The sequence below is a fragment of the Taudactylus pleione genome, unplaced genomic scaffold (assembly GCF_031769625.1).
Source record: "Taudactylus pleione unplaced genomic scaffold, aTauple2 ptg003965l, whole genome shotgun sequence".
Lineage (NCBI taxonomy): Eukaryota > Metazoa > Chordata > Amphibia > Anura > Myobatrachidae > Taudactylus > Taudactylus pleione.
In genome coordinates, this window is record NW_028288272.1 from 1 (window position 1) to 17,686 (window position 17,686).

At 38.3% G+C, this 17,686-nt stretch overlaps 14 non-coding genes across 14 annotated transcripts; all 14 read right to left on the reverse strand.

Moving 5' to 3' along the window:
- Positions 1-734: 734 nt before the first annotated feature.
- Positions 735-1,033, reverse strand: LOC148430340 (signal recognition particle RNA). Its single transcript, XR_015877576.1, has one exon.
- A 929-nt stretch (positions 1,034-1,962) lies between these two features.
- On the reverse strand, positions 1,963-2,260 carry LOC148430341 (signal recognition particle RNA). The gene has a single exon (XR_015877581.1).
- A 932-nt stretch (positions 2,261-3,192) lies between these two features.
- Positions 3,193-3,491, reverse strand: LOC148430342 (signal recognition particle RNA). The gene has a single exon (XR_015877582.1).
- A 933-nt stretch (positions 3,492-4,424) lies between these two features.
- LOC148430343 (signal recognition particle RNA) lies at positions 4,425-4,724 on the reverse strand. Its single transcript, XR_015877586.1, has one exon.
- A 931-nt stretch (positions 4,725-5,655) lies between these two features.
- On the reverse strand, positions 5,656-5,955 carry LOC148430344 (signal recognition particle RNA). Its single transcript, XR_015877579.1, has one exon.
- Positions 5,956-6,887: 932 nt separating this feature from the next.
- LOC148430345 (signal recognition particle RNA) lies at positions 6,888-7,187 on the reverse strand. The gene has a single exon (XR_015877575.1).
- Positions 7,188-8,119: 932 nt separating this feature from the next.
- Positions 8,120-8,419, reverse strand: LOC148430346 (signal recognition particle RNA). Its single transcript, XR_015877573.1, has one exon.
- Positions 8,420-9,352: 933 nt separating this feature from the next.
- Positions 9,353-9,652, reverse strand: LOC148430347 (signal recognition particle RNA). Its single transcript, XR_015877584.1, has one exon.
- Positions 9,653-10,584: 932 nt separating this feature from the next.
- Positions 10,585-10,884, reverse strand: LOC148430348 (signal recognition particle RNA). Its single transcript, XR_015877583.1, has one exon.
- Positions 10,885-11,816: 932 nt separating this feature from the next.
- On the reverse strand, positions 11,817-12,116 carry LOC148430349 (signal recognition particle RNA). The gene has a single exon (XR_015877577.1).
- Positions 12,117-13,049: 933 nt separating this feature from the next.
- LOC148430350 (signal recognition particle RNA) lies at positions 13,050-13,349 on the reverse strand. The gene has a single exon (XR_015877574.1).
- Positions 13,350-14,280: 931 nt separating this feature from the next.
- On the reverse strand, positions 14,281-14,580 carry LOC148430351 (signal recognition particle RNA). Its single transcript, XR_015877580.1, has one exon.
- Positions 14,581-15,512: 932 nt separating this feature from the next.
- On the reverse strand, positions 15,513-15,812 carry LOC148430352 (signal recognition particle RNA). The gene has a single exon (XR_015877578.1).
- A 932-nt stretch (positions 15,813-16,744) lies between these two features.
- On the reverse strand, positions 16,745-17,044 carry LOC148430353 (signal recognition particle RNA). Its single transcript, XR_015877585.1, has one exon.
- Positions 17,045-17,686: the final 642 nt, after the last annotated feature.

Below are 17,686 nucleotides of genomic sequence, written 5' to 3' on the forward strand. Positions count from 1 at the left end.
TGCTCATGCCACTGTGACCAACAATCGCTCATCCATTAATTTTACTGGTATATATTTTTTTAAAGCTTATTCCACTATCTAACTCTTGCTTTGTGCTATTCCGCTCACCTCTATCCCTCTCCTCACATCATTGCCTCTATCCCCATCCACATATCTCACTCCAACCACATCACATGCAAAACATCCCTAACTAACATGATTTCACTGGTTGGTAAGTCACTGATGCCCACAAGAAAAACAGCACCCATGTCTCCTTAAATACTCTGTGCAGAAGTCATTATTTTGATGATCTGATGGGACATGTGCATGAAGCTGGAGCCATAAAAGTGGTAAATGTGCGAGTATGGGACCAGCCTACAGAATTCTAGTAGAATATTTATATTTCATCATAATGGACATTATATAATAACAGTATTATGTTCATGGGCAAATGATAAAAAAACTTTATTTAAATAGTAACTGTGTAGTTAGCAACAAATGGGTTACTGTATATAGTCAGTGGGAAATGGGTAACTTTAATGTTCATCATTATTTTTGCTTACAAAATGATGCACATCATCTAAGAATGACAGTTCTGAAAAAAAAATACTCAATAATATAAAACAAGAAAACTTACAGTAATGATACAATGGAGCTGTGTTGTTCATGCTGCTCTATATACAAATTATAATAAATATTTTTTACCACTCTGGTATCAAATTATCATAAAAATTAATGAGTAAAACAACATTATAAAGAAACTGTGTTGTGATTTGTTGTCCAGGCTGCTCTACACTGGCTATTCACAGGTGCAATCCCACTACTGATAAGCACAGGGGGTTTGACCTGCTCTGTTTCCAACCTGGGCCGGTTCACCTCTTTTTAAGCAACCTGGTAGCTCTGAGCTCCCCAGAGTCACCATATTGATGCTGAACATAGTGTGGACACCCAATCAACATAGCTCAATGGGGACCAGAACACCTGGACTCAAACACTCCTCCAGCCTCAGCCTCCCAAGTAACTGGGATTACAGACACACACCACAGTGCCCGGCAATGAAAACAGCCTGCTCTCTAACATAGGAATCTCTCTCAGTGTGATGTCATTACAATGAGAAAAACAGCTTATCAATGCCATCTACTGGCCATTACTATAACTACATCCTTTATATTTTAATGGCCATTGGCTTATTTAGATTTTGTATAGCCTTTTGCATTATGAGCGAATACTCTGCCTAAATATAAATGTGCACTGCTCATGCCACTGTGACCAACAATCGCTCATCCATTAATTTTACTGGTATATATTTTTTTAAAGCTTATTCCACTATCTAACTCTTGCTTTGTGCTATTCGCTCACCTCTATCCCTCTCCTCACATCATTGCCTCTATCCCATCCACATATCTCACTCCAACCACATCACATGCAAAACATCCCTAACTAACATGATTTCACTGGTTGGTAAGTCACTGATGCCCACAAGAAAAACAGCACCCATGTCTCCTTAAATACTCTGTGCAGAAGTCATTATTTTGATGATCTGATGGGACATGTGCATGAAGCTGGAGCCATAAAAGTGGTAAATGTGCGAGTATGGACCAGCCTACAGAATTCTAGTAGAATATTTATATTTCATCATACTGGACATTATATAATAACAGTATTATGTTCATAGGCAAATGATAAAAAAACTTTATTTAAATAGTAACTGTGTAGTTAGCAACAAATGGGTTACTGTATATAGTCAGTGGGAAATGGGTAACTTTAATGTTCATCACTATTTTTGCTTACAAAATGATGCACATCATCTAAGAAAGACAGTTCTGAATAAAAAATACTCAATAAAATAACACAAGAAAACTTACAGTAATGATACAATGGAGCTGTGTTGTTCATGCTGCTCTATATACAAATTATAATAAATATTTGTAACCACTCTGGTATCAAATTATCATAAAAATGAATGAGTAAAACAACATAGTAAAGAAACCGTGTTGTGCTTTGTTGTCCAGGCTGCTCTACACTGGCTATTCACAGGTGCAATCCCACTACTGATAAGCACAGGGGGTTTGACCTGCTCTGTTTCCAACCTGGGCCGGTTCACCACTTTTTAAGCAACCTGGTAGCTCTGAGCTCCCCAGAGTCACCATATTGATGCTGAACTTAGTGTGGACACCCAATCAACATAGCTCAATGGGGACCAGAACACCTGGACTCAACACTCCTCCAGCCTCAGCCTCCCAAGTAACTGGGATTACAGACACACACCACAGTGCCCGGCAATGAAAACGGCCTGCTCTCTAACATAGGAATCTCTCTCAGTGTGATGTCATTACAATGAGAAAAACAGCTTATCAATGCCATCTACTGGCCATTACTATAACTACATCCTTTATATTTTAATGGCCAATGGCTTATTTAGATTTTGTATAGCCTTTTGCATTATGAGCGAATACTCTGCCTAAATATAAATGTGCACAGCTCATGCCACTGTGCCCCACAATCGCTCATCCATTAGTTTTACTGGTATATATTTTTTAAAGCTTATTCCACTATCTAACTCTTGCTTTGTGCTATTCCACTCACCTCTATCCCTCTCCTCACATCATTGCCTCTATCCCCATCCACATATCTCACTCCAACCACATCACATGCAAAACATCCCTAACTAACATGATTTCACTGGTTGGTAAGTCACTGATGCCCACAAGAAAAACAGCACCCATGTCTCCTTAAATACTCTGTGCAGAAGTCATTATTTTGATGATCTGATGGGACATGTGCATGAAGCTGGAGCCATAAAAGTGGTAAATGTGCGAGTATGGGACCAGCCTACAGAATTCTAGTAGAATATTTATATTTCATCATAATGGACATTATATAATAACAGTATTATGTTCATGGGCAAATGATAAAAAAACTTTATTTAAATAGTAACTGTGTAGTTAGCAACAAATGGGTTACTGTATATAGTCAGTGGGAAATGGGTAACTTTAATGTTCATCATTATGTTTGCTTACAAAATGATGCACATCATCTAAGAATGACAGTTCTGAAAAAAAAAATACTCAATAATATAAAACAAGAAAACTTACAGTAATGATACAATGGAGCTGTGTTGTTCATGCTGCTCTATATACAAATTATAATAAATATTTTTTACCACTCTGGTATCAAATTATCATAAAAATTAATGAGTAAAACAACATAATAAAGAAACTGTGTTGTGCTTTGTTGTCCAGGCTGCTCTACACTGGCTATTCACAGGTGCAATCCCACTACTGATAAGCACAGGGGGTTTGACCTGCTCTGTTTCCAACCTGGGCCAGGTCACCTCTTTTTAAGCAACCTGGTAGCTCTGAGCTCCCCAGAGTCACCATATTGATGCTGAACATAGTGTGGACACCCAATCAACATAGCTCAATGGGGACCAGAACACCTGGACTCAAACACTCCTCCAGCCTCAGCCTCCCAAGTAACTGTAATTACAGACACACACCACAGTGCCCGGCAATGAAAACAGCCTGCTCTCTAACATAGGAATCTCTCTCAGTGTGATGTCATTACAATGAGAAAAACAGCTTATCAATGCCATCTACTGGCCATTACTATAACTACATCCTTTATATTTTAATGGCCATTGGCTTATTTAGATTTTGTATAGCCTTTTGCATTATGAGCGAATACTCTGCCTAAATATAAATGTGCACTGCTCATGCCACTGTGACCAACAATCGCTCATCCATTAATTTTACTGGTATATATTTTTTTAAAGCTTATTCCACTATCTAACTCTTGCTTTGTGCTCTTCCGCTCACCTCTATCCCTCTCCTCACATCATTGCCTCTATCCCCATCCACATATCTCACTCCAACCACATCACATGCAAAACATCCCTAACTAACATGATTTCACTGGTTGGTAAGTCACTGATGCCCACAAGAAAAACAGCACCCATGTCTCCTTAAATACTCTGTGCAGAAGTCATTATTTTGATGATCTGATGGGACATGTGCATGAAGTTGGAGCCATAAAAGTGGTAAATGTGCGAGTATGGGACCAGCCTACAGAATTCTAGTAGAATATTTATATTTCATCATACTGGACATTATATAATAACAGTATTATGTTCTTGGGCAAATGATAAAAAAACTTTATTTAAATAGTAACTGTGTAGTTAGCAACAAATGGGTTACTGTATATAGTCAGTGGGAAATGGGTAACTTTAATGTTCATCATTATTTTTGCTTACAAAATGATGCACATCATCTAAGAATGACAGTTCTGAAAAAAAAAATACTCAATAATATAAAACAAGAAAACTTACAGTAATGATACAATGGAGCTGTGTTGTTCATGCTGCTCTATATACAAATTATAATAAATATTTTTTACCACTCTGGTATCAAATTATCATAAAAATTAATGAGTAAAACAACATAATAAAGAAACTGTGTTGTGCTTTGTTGTCCAGGCTGCTCTACACTGGCTATTCACAGGTGCAATCCCACTACTGATCAGCACAGGGGGTTTGACCTGCTCTGTTTCCAACCTGGGCCGGTTCACCTCTTTTTAAGAAATCTGGTAGCTCTGAGCTCCCCCAGAATCACCATATTGATGCTGAATTTAGTGTGGACACCCAATCAACATAGCTCAATGGGGACCAGAACTCCTGGACTCAAACACTCCTCCAGCCTCAGCCTCCCAAGTAACTGGGATTACAGACACACACCACAGTGCCCGGCAAGGAAAATAGCCTGCTCTCTAACAAAGTAATCTCTCTCAGTGTGATGTCATTACAATGAGAAAAACAGCTTATCAATGCCATCTACTGGCCATTACTATAACTACATCCTTTATATTTTAATGGCCAATGGCTTATTTAGATTTTGTATAGCCTTTTGCATTATGAGCGAATACTCTGCCTAAATATAAATGTGCACTGCTCATGCCACTGTGACCAACAATCGCTCATCCATTAGTTTTACTGGTATATATTTTTTAAAGCTTATTCCACTATCTAACTCTTGCTTTGTGCTATTCCGCTCACCTCTATCCCTCTCCTCACATCATTGCCTCTATCCCCATCCACATATCTCACTCCAACCACATCACATGTAAAACATCCCTAACTAACATGATTTCACTGGTTGGTAAGTCACTGATGCCCACAAGAAAAACAGCACCCATGTCTCCTTAAATACTCTGTGCAGAAGTCATTATTTTGATGATCTGATGGGACATGTGCATGAAGCTGGAGCCATAAAAGTGGTAAATGTGCGAGTATGGGACCAGCCTACAGAATTCTAGTAGAATATTTATATTTTATCATACTGGACATTATATAATAACAGTATTATGTTCATGGGCAAATGATAAAAAAACTTTATTTAAATAGTAACTGTGTAGTTAGCAACAAATGGGTTACTGTATATAGTCAGTGGGAAATGGGTAACTTTAATGTTCATCACTATTTTTGCTTACAAAATGATGCACATCATCTAAGAATGACAGTTCTGAAAAAAAAATACTCAATAATATAACACAAGAAAACTTACAGTAATGATACAATGGAACTGTGTTGTTCATGCTGCTCTATATACAAATTATAATAAATATTTTTAACCACTCTGGTATCAAATTATCATAAAAATTAATGAGTAAAACAACATAATAAAGAAACTGTGTTGTGCTTTGTTGTCCAGGCTGCTCTACACTGGCTATTCACAGGTGCAATCCCACTACTGATAAGCACAGGGGGTTTGACCTGCTCTGTTTCCAACCTGGACCGGGTCACCTCTTTTTAAGCAATCTGGTAGCTCTGAGCTCCCCAAGAGTCACCATATTGATGCTAAATTTAGTGTGGACACCCAATCAACATAGCTCAATGGGGACCAGAACTCCCGGACTCAAACACTCCTCCAGCCTCAGCCTCCCAAGTAACTGGGATTACAGACACACACCACAGTGCCCGGCAATGAAAACAGCCTGCTCTCTAACATAGGAATCTCTCTCAGTGTGATGTCATTACAATGAGAAAAACAGCTTATCAATGCCATCTACTGGCCATTACTATAACTACATCCTTTATATTTTAATGGCCAATGGCTTATTTAGATTTTGTATAGCCTTTTGCATTATGAGCGAATACTCTGCCTAAATATAAATGTGCACTGCTCATGGCACTGTGACCAACAATCGCTCATCCATTAATTTTACTGGTATATATTTTTTTAAAGCTTATTCCACTATCTAACTCTTGCTTTGTGCTATTCCGCTCACCTCTATCCCTCTCCTCACATCATTGCCTCTATCCCCATCCACATATCTCACTCCAACCACATCACATGCAAAACATCCCTAACTAACATGATTTCACTGGTTGGTAAGTCACTGATGCCCACAAGAAAAACAGCACCCATGTCTCCTTAAATACTCTGTGCAGAAGTCATTATTTTGATGATCTGATGGGACATGTGCATGAAGCTGGAGCCATAAAAGTGGTAAATGTGCGAGTATGGGACCAGCCTACAGAATTCTAGTAGAATATTTATATTTCATCATGCTGGACATTATATAATAACAGTATTATGTTCATGGGCAAATGATAAAAAATCTTTATTTAAATAGTAACTGTGTAGTTAGCAACAAATGGGTTACTGTATATAGTCAGTGGGAAATGGGTAACTTTAATGTTCATCATTATTTTTGCTTACAAAATGATGCACATCATCTAAGAATGACAGTTCTGAAAAAAAAATACTCAATAATATAAAACAAGAAAACTTACAGTAATGATAAAATGGAGCTGTGTTGTTCATGCTGCTCTATATACAAATTATAATAAATATTTTTTACCACTCTGGTATCAAATTATCATAAAAATGAATGAGTAAAACAACATAGTAAAGAAACTGTGTTGTGCTTTGTTGTCCAGGCTGCTCTACACTGGCTATTCACAGGTGCAATCCCACTACTGATAAGCAGAGGGGGTTTGACCTGCTCTGTTTCCAACCTGGGCCGGTTCACCTCTTTTTAAGCAACCTGGTAGCTCTGAGCTCCCCCAGAGTCACCATATTGATGCTGAACATAGTGTGGACACCCAATCAACATAGCTCAATGGGGACCAGAACACCTGGACTCAAACACTCCTCCAGCCTCAGCCTCCCAAGTAACTGGGATTACAGACACACACCACAGTGCCCGGCAATGAAAACAGCCTGCTCTCTAACATAGGAATCTCTCTCAGTGTGATGTCATTACAATGAGAAAAACAGCTTATCAATGCCATCTACTGGCCATTACTATAACTACATCCTTTATATTTTAATGGCCATTGGCTTATTTAGATTTTGTATAGCCTTTTGCATTATGAGCGAATACTCTGCCTAAATATAAATGTGCACTGCTCATGCCACTGTGACCAACAATCGCTCATCCATTAATTTTACTGGTATATATTTTTTTAAAGCTTACTCCACTATCTAACTCTTGCTTTGTGCTATTCCGCTCACCTCTATCCCTCTCCTCACATCATTGCCTCTATCCCCATCCACATATCTCACTCCAACCACATCACATGCAAAACATCCCTAACTAACATGATTTCACTGGTTGGTAAGTCACTGATGCCCACAAGAAAAACAGCACCCATGTCTCCTTAAATACTCTGTGCAGAAGTCATTATTTTGATGATCTGATGGGACATGTGCATGAAGCTGGAGCCATAAAAGTGGTAAATGTGCGAGTATGGGACCAGCCTACAGAATTCTAGTAGAATATTTATATTTCATCATACTGGACATTATATAATAACAGTATTATGTTCATGGGCAAATGATAAAAAAACTTTATTTAAATAGTAACTGTGTAGTTAGCAACAAATGGGTTACTGTATATAGTCAGTGGGAAATGGGTAACTTTAATGTTCATCACTATTTTTGCTTACAAAATGATGCACATCATCTAAGAAAGACAGTTCTGAAAAAAAAATACTCAATAAAATAACACAAGAAAACTTACAGTAATGATACAATGGAGCTGTGTTGTTCATGCTGCTCTATATACAAATTATAATAAATATTTGTAACCACTCTGGTATCAAATTATCATAAAAATGAATGAGTAAAACAACATAGTAAAGAAACTGTGTTGTGCTTTGTTGTCCAGGCTGCTCTACACTGGCTATTCACAGATGCAATCCCACTACTGATAAGCACAGGGGTTTTGACCTGCTCTGTTTCCAACCTGGGCCGGTTCACCTCTTTTTAAGCAACCTGGTAGCTCTGAGCTCCCCCAGAGTCACCATATTGATGCTGAACTTAGTGTGGACACCCAATCAACATAGCTCAATGGAGACCAGAACACCTGGACTCAAACACTCCTCCAGCCTCAGCCTCCCAAGTAACTGGGATTACAGACACACACCACAGTGCCCGGCAACGAAAACAGCCTGCTCTCTAACATAGGAATCTCTCTCAGTGTGATGTCATTACAATGAGAAAAACAGCTTATCAATGCCATCTACTGGACATTACTATAACTACATCCTTTATATTTTAATGGCCAATGGCTTATTTAGATTTTGTATAGCCTTTTGCATTATGAGCGAATACTCTGCCTAAATATAAATGTGCACTGCTCATGCCACTGTGACCAACAATCGCTCATCCATTAATTTTACTGGTATATATTTTTTTAAAGCTTATTCCACTATCTAACTCTTGCTTTGTGCTATTCCGCTCACCTCTATCCCTCTCCTCACATCATTGCCTCTATCCCCATCCACATATCTCACTCCAACCACATCACATGCAAAACATCCCTAACTAACATGATTTCACTGGTTGGTAAGTCACTGATGCCCACAAGAAAAACAGCACCCATGTCTCCTTAAATACTCTGTGCAGAAGTCATTATTTTGATGATCTGATGGGACATGTGCATGAAGCTGGAGCCATAAAAGTGGTAAATGTGCGAGTATGGGACCAGCCTACAGAATTCTAGTAGAATATTTATATTTCATCATAATGGACATTATATAATAACAGTATTATGTTCATGGGCAAATGATAAAAAAACTTTATTTAAATAGTAACTGTGTAGTTAGCAACAAATGGGTTACTGTATATAGTCAGTGGGAAATGGGTAACTTTAATGTTCATCATTATTTTTGCTTACAAAATGATGCACATCATCTAAGAATGACAGTTCTGAAAAAAAAAATACTCAATAATATAAAACAAGAAAACTTACAGTAATGATACAATGGAGCTGTGTTGTTCATGCTGCTCTATATACAAATTATAATAAATATTTTTTACCACTCTGGTATCAAATTATCATAAAAATTAATGAGTAAAACAACATTATAAAGAAACTGTGTTGTGATTTGTTGTCCAGGCTGCTCTACACTGGCTATTCACAGGTGCAATCCCACTACTGATAAGCACAGGGGGTTTGACCTGCTCTGTTTCCAACCTGGGCCGGTTCACCTCTTTTTAAGCAACCTGGTAGCTCTGAGCTCCCCCAGAGTCACCATATTGATGCTGAACATAGTGTGGACACCCAATCAACATAGCTCAATGGGGACCAGAACACCTGGACTCAAACACTCCTCCAGCCTCAGCCTCCCAAGTAACTGGGATTACAGACACACACCACAGTGCCCGGCAATGAAAACAGCCTGCTCTCTAACATAGGAATCTCTCTCAGTGTGATGTCATTACAATGAGAAAAACAGCTTATCAATGCCATCTACTGGCCATTACTATAACTACATCCTTTATATTTTAATGGCCATTGGCTTATTTAGATTTTGTATAGCCTTTTGCATTATGAGCGAATACTCTGCCTAAATATAAATGTGCACTGCTCATGCCACTGTGACCAACAATCGCTCATCCATTAATTTTACTGGTATATATTTTTTTAAAGCTTATTCCACTATCTAACTCTTGCTTTGTGCTATTCCGCTCACCTCTATCCCTCTCCTCACATCATTGCCTCTATCCCCATCCACATATCTCACTCCAACCACATCACATGCAAAACATCCCTAACTAACATGATTTCACTGGTTGGTAAGTCACTGATGCCCACAAGAAAAACAGCACCCATGTCTCCTTAAATACTCTGTGCAGAAGTCATTATTTTGATGATCTGATGGGACATGTGCATGAAGCTGGAGCCATAAAAGTGGTAAATGTGCGAGTATGGGACCAGCCTACAGAATTCTAGTAGAATATTTATATTTCATCATACTGGACATTATATAATAACAGTATTATGTTCATAGGCAAATGATAAAAAAACTTTATTTAAATAGTAACTGTGTAGTTAGCAACAAATGGGTTACTGTATATAGTCAGTGGGAAATGGGTAACTTTAATGTTCATCACTATTTTTGCTTACAAAATGATGCACATCATCTAAGAAAGACAGTTCTGAATAAAAAATACTCAATAAAATAACACAAGAAAACTTACAGTAATGATACAATGGAGCTGTGTTGTTCATGCTGCTCTATATACAAATTATAATAAATATTTGTAACCACTCTGGTATCAAATTATCATAAAAATGAATGAGTAAAACAACATAGTAAAGAAACCGTGTTGTGCTTTGTTGTCCAGGCTGCTCTACACTGGCTATTCACAGGTGCAATCCCACTACTGATAAGCACAGGGGGTTTGACCTGCTCTGTTTCCAACCTGGGCCGGTTCACCACTTTTTAAGCAACCTGGTAGCTCTGAGCTCCCCCAGAGTCACCATATTGATGCTGAACTTAGTGTGGACACCCAATCAACATAGCTCAATGGGGACCAGAACACCTGGACTCAAACACTCCTCCAGCCTCAGCCTCCCAAGTAACTGGGATTACAGACACACACCACAGTGCCCGGCAATGAAAACGGCCTGCTCTCTAACATAGGAATCTCTCTCAGTGTGATGTCATTACAATGAGAAAAACAGCTTATCAATGCCATCTACTGGCCATTACTATAACTACATCCTTTATATTTTAATGGCCAATGGCTTATTTAGATTTTGTATAGCCTTTTGCATTATGAGCGAATACTCTGCCTAAATATAAATGTGCACAGCTCATGCCACTGTGCCCCACAATCGCTCATCCATTAGTTTTACTGGTATATATTTTTTAAAGCTTATTCCACTATCTAACTCTTGCTTTGTGCTATTCCACTCACCTCTATCCCTCTCCTCACATCATTGCCTCTATCCCCATCCACATATCTCACTCCAACCACATCACATGCAAAACATCCCTAACTAACATGATTTCACTGGTTGGTAAGTCACTGATGCCCACAAGAAAAACAGCACCCATGTCTCCTTAAATACTCTGTGCAGAAGTCATTATTTTGATGATCTGATGGGACATGTGCATGAAGCTGGAGCCATAAAAGTGGTAAATGTGCGAGTATGGGACCAGCCTACAGAATTCTAGTAGAATATTTATATTTCATCATAATGGACATTATATAATAACAGTATTATGTTCATGGGCAAATGATAAAAAAACTTTATTTAAATAGTAACTGTGTAGTTAGCAACAAATGGGTTACTGTATATAGTCAGTGGGAAATGGGTAACTTTAATGTTCATCATTATGTTTGCTTACAAAATGATGCACATCATCTAAGAATGACAGTTCTGAAAAAAAAAATACTCAATAATATAAAACAAGAAAACTTACAGTAATGATACAATGGAGCTGTGTTGTTCATGCTGCTCTATATACAAATTATAATAAATATTTTTTACCACTCTGGTATCAAATTATCATAAAAATTAATGAGTAAAACAACATAATAAAGAAACTGTGTTGTGCTTTGTTGTCCAGGCTGCTCTACACTGGCTATTCACAGGTGCAATCCCACTACTGATAAGCACAGGGGGTTTGACCTGCTCTGTTTCCAACCTGGGCCAGGTCACCTCTTTTTAAGCAACCTGGTAGCTCTGAGCTCCCCCAGAGTCACCATATTGATGCTGAACATAGTGTGGACACCCAATCAACATAGCTCAATGGGGACCAGAACACCTGGACTCAAACACTCCTCCAGCCTCAGCCTCCCAAGTAACTGTAATTACAGACACACACCACAGTGCCCGGCAATGAAAACAGCCTGCTCTCTAACATAGGAATCTCTCTCAGTGTGATGTCATTACAATGAGAAAAACAGCTTATCAATGCCATCTACTGGCCATTACTATAACTACATCCTTTATATTTTAATGGCCATTGGCTTATTTAGATTTTGTATAGCCTTTTGCATTATGAGCGAATACTCTGCCTAAATATAAATGTGCACTGCTCATGCCACTGTGACCAACAATCGCTCATCCATTAATTTTACTGGTATATATTTTTTTAAAGCTTATTCCACTATCTAACTCTTGCTTTGTGCTCTTCCGCTCACCTCTATCCCTCTCCTCACATCATTGCCTCTATCCCCATCCACATATCTCACTCCAACCACATCACATGCAAAACATCCCTAACTAACATGATTTCACTGGTTGGTAAGTCACTGATGCCCACAAGAAAAACAGCACCCATGTCTCCTTAAATACTCTGTGCAGAAGTCATTATTTTGATGATCTGATGGGACATGTGCATGAAGTTGGAGCCATAAAAGTGGTAAATGTGCGAGTATGGGACCAGCCTACAGAATTCTAGTAGAATATTTATATTTCATCATACTGGACATTATATAATAACAGTATTATGTTCTTGGGCAAATGATAAAAAAACTTTATTTAAATAGTAACTGTGTAGTTAGCAACAAATGGGTTACTGTATATAGTCAGTGGGAAATGGGTAACTTTAATGTTCATCATTATTTTTGCTTACAAAATGATGCACATCATCTAAGAATGACAGTTCTGAAAAAAAAAATACTCAATAATATAAAACAAGAAAACTTACAGTAATGATACAATGGAGCTGTGTTGTTCATGCTGCTCTATATACAAATTATAATAAATATTTTTTACCACTCTGGTATCAAATTATCATAAAAATTAATGAGTAAAACAACATAATAAAGAAACTGTGTTGTGCTTTGTTGTCCAGGCTGCTCTACACTGGCTATTCACAGGTGCAATCCCACTACTGATCAGCACAGGGGGTTTGACCTGCTCTGTTTCCAACCTGGGCCGGTTCACCTCTTTTTAAGAAATCTGGTAGCTCTGAGCTCCCCCAGAATCACCATATTGATGCTGAATTTAGTGTGGACACCCAATCAACATAGCTCAATGGGGACCAGAACTCCTGGACTCAAACACTCCTCCAGCCTCAGCCTCCCAAGTAACTGGGATTACAGACACACACCACAGTGCCCGGCAAGGAAAATAGCCTGCTCTCTAACAAAGTAATCTCTCTCAGTGTGATGTCATTACAATGAGAAAAACAGCTTATCAATGCCATCTACTGGCCATTACTATAACTACATCCTTTATATTTTAATGGCCAATGGCTTATTTAGATTTTGTATAGCCTTTTGCATTATGAGCGAATACTCTGCCTAAATATAAATGTGCACTGCTCATGCCACTGTGACCAACAATCGCTCATCCATTAGTTTTACTGGTATATATTTTTTAAAGCTTATTCCACTATCTAACTCTTGCTTTGTGCTATTCCGCTCACCTCTATCCCTCTCCTCACATCATTGCCTCTATCCCCATCCACATATCTCACTCCAACCACATCACATGTAAAACATCCCTAACTAACATGATTTCACTGGTTGGTAAGTCACTGATGCCCACAAGAAAAACAGCACCCATGTCTCCTTAAATACTCTGTGCAGAAGTCATTATTTTGATGATCTGATGGGACATGTGCATGAAGCTGGAGCCATAAAAGTGGTAAATGTGCGAGTATGGGACCAGCCTACAGAATTCTAGTAGAATATTTATATTTTATCATACTGGACATTATATAATAACAGTATTATGTTCATGGGCAAATGATAAAAAAACTTTATTTAAATAGTAACTGTGTAGTTAGCAACAAATGGGTTACTGTATATAGTCAGTGGGAAATGGGTAACTTTAATGTTCATCACTATTTTTGCTTACAAAATGATGCACATCATCTAAGAATGACAGTTCTGAAAAAAAAATACTCAATAATATAACACAAGAAAACTTACAGTAATGATACAATGGAACTGTGTTGTTCATGCTGCTCTATATACAAATTATAATAAATATTTTTAACCACTCTGGTATCAAATTATCATAAAAATTAATGAGTAAAACAACATAATAAAGAAACTGTGTTGTGCTTTGTTGTCCAGGCTGCTCTACACTGGCTATTCACAGGTGCAATCCCACTACTGATAAGCACAGGGGGTTTGACCTGCTCTGTTTCCAACCTGGACCGGGTCACCTCTTTTTAAGCAATCTGGTAGCTCTGAGCTCCCCAAGAGTCACCATATTGATGCTAAATTTAGTGTGGACACCCAATCAACATAGCTCAATGGGGACCAGAACTCCCGGACTCAAACACTCCTCCAGCCTCAGCCTCCCAAGTAACTGGGATTACAGACACACACCACAGTGCCCGGCAATGAAAACAGCCTGCTCTCTAACATAGGAATCTCTCTCAGTGTGATGTCATTACAATGAGAAAAACAGCTTATCAATGCCATCTACTGGCCATTACTATAACTACATCCTTTATATTTTAATGGCCAATGGCTTATTTAGATTTTGTATAGCCTTTTGCATTATGAGCGAATACTCTGCCTAAATATAAATGTGCACTGCTCATGGCACTGTGACCAACAATCGCTCATCCATTAATTTTACTGGTATATATTTTTTTAAAGCTTATTCCACTATCTAACTCTTGCTTTGTGCTATTCCGCTCACCTCTATCCCTCTCCTCACATCATTGCCTCTATCCCCATCCACATATCTCACTCCAACCACATCACATGCAAAACATCCCTAACTAACATGATTTCACTGGTTGGTAAGTCACTGATGCCCACAAGAAAAACAGCACCCATGTCTCCTTAAATACTCTGTGCAGAAGTCATTATTTTGATGATCTGATGGGACATGTGCATGAAGCTGGAGCCATAAAAGTGGTAAATGTGCGAGTATGGGACCAGCCTACAGAATTCTAGTAGAATATTTATATTTCATCATGCTGGACATTATATAATAACAGTATTATGTTCATGGGCAAATGATAAAAAATCTTTATTTAAATAGTAACTGTGTAGTTAGCAACAAATGGGTTACTGTATATAGTCAGTGGGAAATGGGTAACTTTAATGTTCATCATTATTTTTGCTTACAAAATGATGCACATCATCTAAGAATGACAGTTCTGAAAAAAAAATACTCAATAATATAAAACAAGAAAACTTACAGTAATGATAAAATGGAGCTGTGTTGTTCATGCTGCTCTATATACAAATTATAATAAATATTTTTTACCACTCTGGTATCAAATTATCATAAAAATGAATGAGTAAAACAACATAGTAAAGAAACTGTGTTGTGCTTTGTTGTCCAGGCTGCTCTACACTGGCTATTCACAGGTGCAATCCCACTACTGATAAGCAGAGGGGGTTTGACCTGCTCTGTTTCCAACCTGGGCCGGTTCACCTCTTTTTAAGCAACCTGGTAGCTCTGAGCTCCCCCAGAGTCACCATATTGACGCTGAACTTAGTGTGGACACCCAATCAACATAGCTCAAAGGGGACCAGAACACCTGGACTCAAACACTCCTCCTGCCTCAGCCTCCCAAGTAACTGGGATTACAGACACACACCACAGTGCCCGGCAATGAAAACAGCCTGCTCTCTAACATAGGAATCTCTCTCAGTGTGATGTCATTACAATGAGAAAAACAGCTTATCAATGCCATCTACTGGCCATTACTATTACTACATCCTTTATATTTTAATGGCCAATGGCTTATTTAGATTTTGTATAGCCTTTTGCATTATGAGCGAATACTCTGCCTAAATATAAATGTGCACTGCTCATGCCACTGTGCCCCACAATCGCTCATCCATTAGTTTTACCGGTATATATTTTTTAAAGCTTATTCCACTATCTAACTCTTGCTTTGTGCTATTCCGCTCACCTCTATCCCTCTCCTCACATCATTGCCTCTATCCCCATCCACATATCTCACTCCAACCACATCACATGCAAAACATCCCTAACTAACATGATTTCACTGGTTGGTAAGTCACTGATGCCCACAAGAAAAACAGCACCCATGTCTCCTTAAATACTCTGTGCAGAAGTCATTATTTTGATGATCTGATGGGACATGTGCATGAAGCTGGAGCCATAAAAGTGGTAAATGTGCGAGTATGGGACCAGCCTACAGAATTCTAGTGGAATATTTATATTTCATCATACTGGACATTATATAATAACAGTATTATGTTCATGGGCAAATGATAAAAAAACTTTATTTAAATAGTAACTGTGTAGTTAGCAACAAATGGGTTACTGTATATAGTCAGTGGGAAATGGGTAACTTTAATGTTCATCATTATTTTTGCTTACAAAATGATGCACATCATCTAAGAACGACAGTTCTGAAAAAAAAAATACTCAATAATATAAAACAAGAAAACTTACAGTAATGATACAATGGAGCTGTGTTGTTCATGCTGCTCTATATACAAATTATAATAAATATTTTTTACCACTCTGGTATCAAATTATCATAAAAATTAATGAGTAAAACAACATAATAAAGAAACTGTGTTGTGCTTTGTTGTCCAGGCTGCTCTACACTGGCTATTCACAGGTGCAATCCCACTACTGATAAGCACAGGGGGTTTGACCTGCTCTGTTTCCAACCTGGGCCAGGTCACCTCTTTTTAAGCAACCTGGTAGCTCTGAGCTCCCCCAGAGTCACCATATTAATGCTGAACATAGTGTGGACACCCAATCAACATAGCTCAATGGGGACCAGAACTCCTGGACTCAAACACTCCTCCAGCCTCAGCCTCCCAAGTAACTGGGATTACAGACACACACCACAGTGCCCGGCAATGAAACCAGCCTGCTCTCTAACATAGGAATCTCTCTCAGTGTGATGTCATTACAATGAGAAAAACAGCTTATCAATGCCATCTACTGGCCATTACTATAACTACATCCTTTATATTTTAATGGCCATTGGCTTATTTAGATTTTGTATAGCCTTTTGCATTATGAGCGAATACTCTGCCTAAATATAAATGTGCACTGCTCATGCCACTGTGACCAACAATCGCTCATCCATTAATTTTACTGGTATATATTTTTTTAAAGCTTATTCCACTATCTAACTCTTGCTTTGTGCTATTCCGCTCACCTCTATCCCTCTCCTCACATCATTGCCTCTATCCCCATCCACATATCTCACTCCAACCACATCACATGCAAAACATCCCTAACTAACATGATTTCACTGGTTGGTAAGTCACTGATGCCCACAAGAAAAACAGCACCCATGTCTCCTTAAATACTCTGTGCAGAAGTCATTATTTTGATGATCTGATGGGACATGTGCATGAAGCTGGAGCCATAAAAGTGGTAAATGTGCGAGTATGGGACCAGCCTACAGAATTCTAGTAGAATATTTATATTTCATCATACTGGACATTATATAATAACAGTATTATGTTCATGGGCAAATGATAAAAAAACT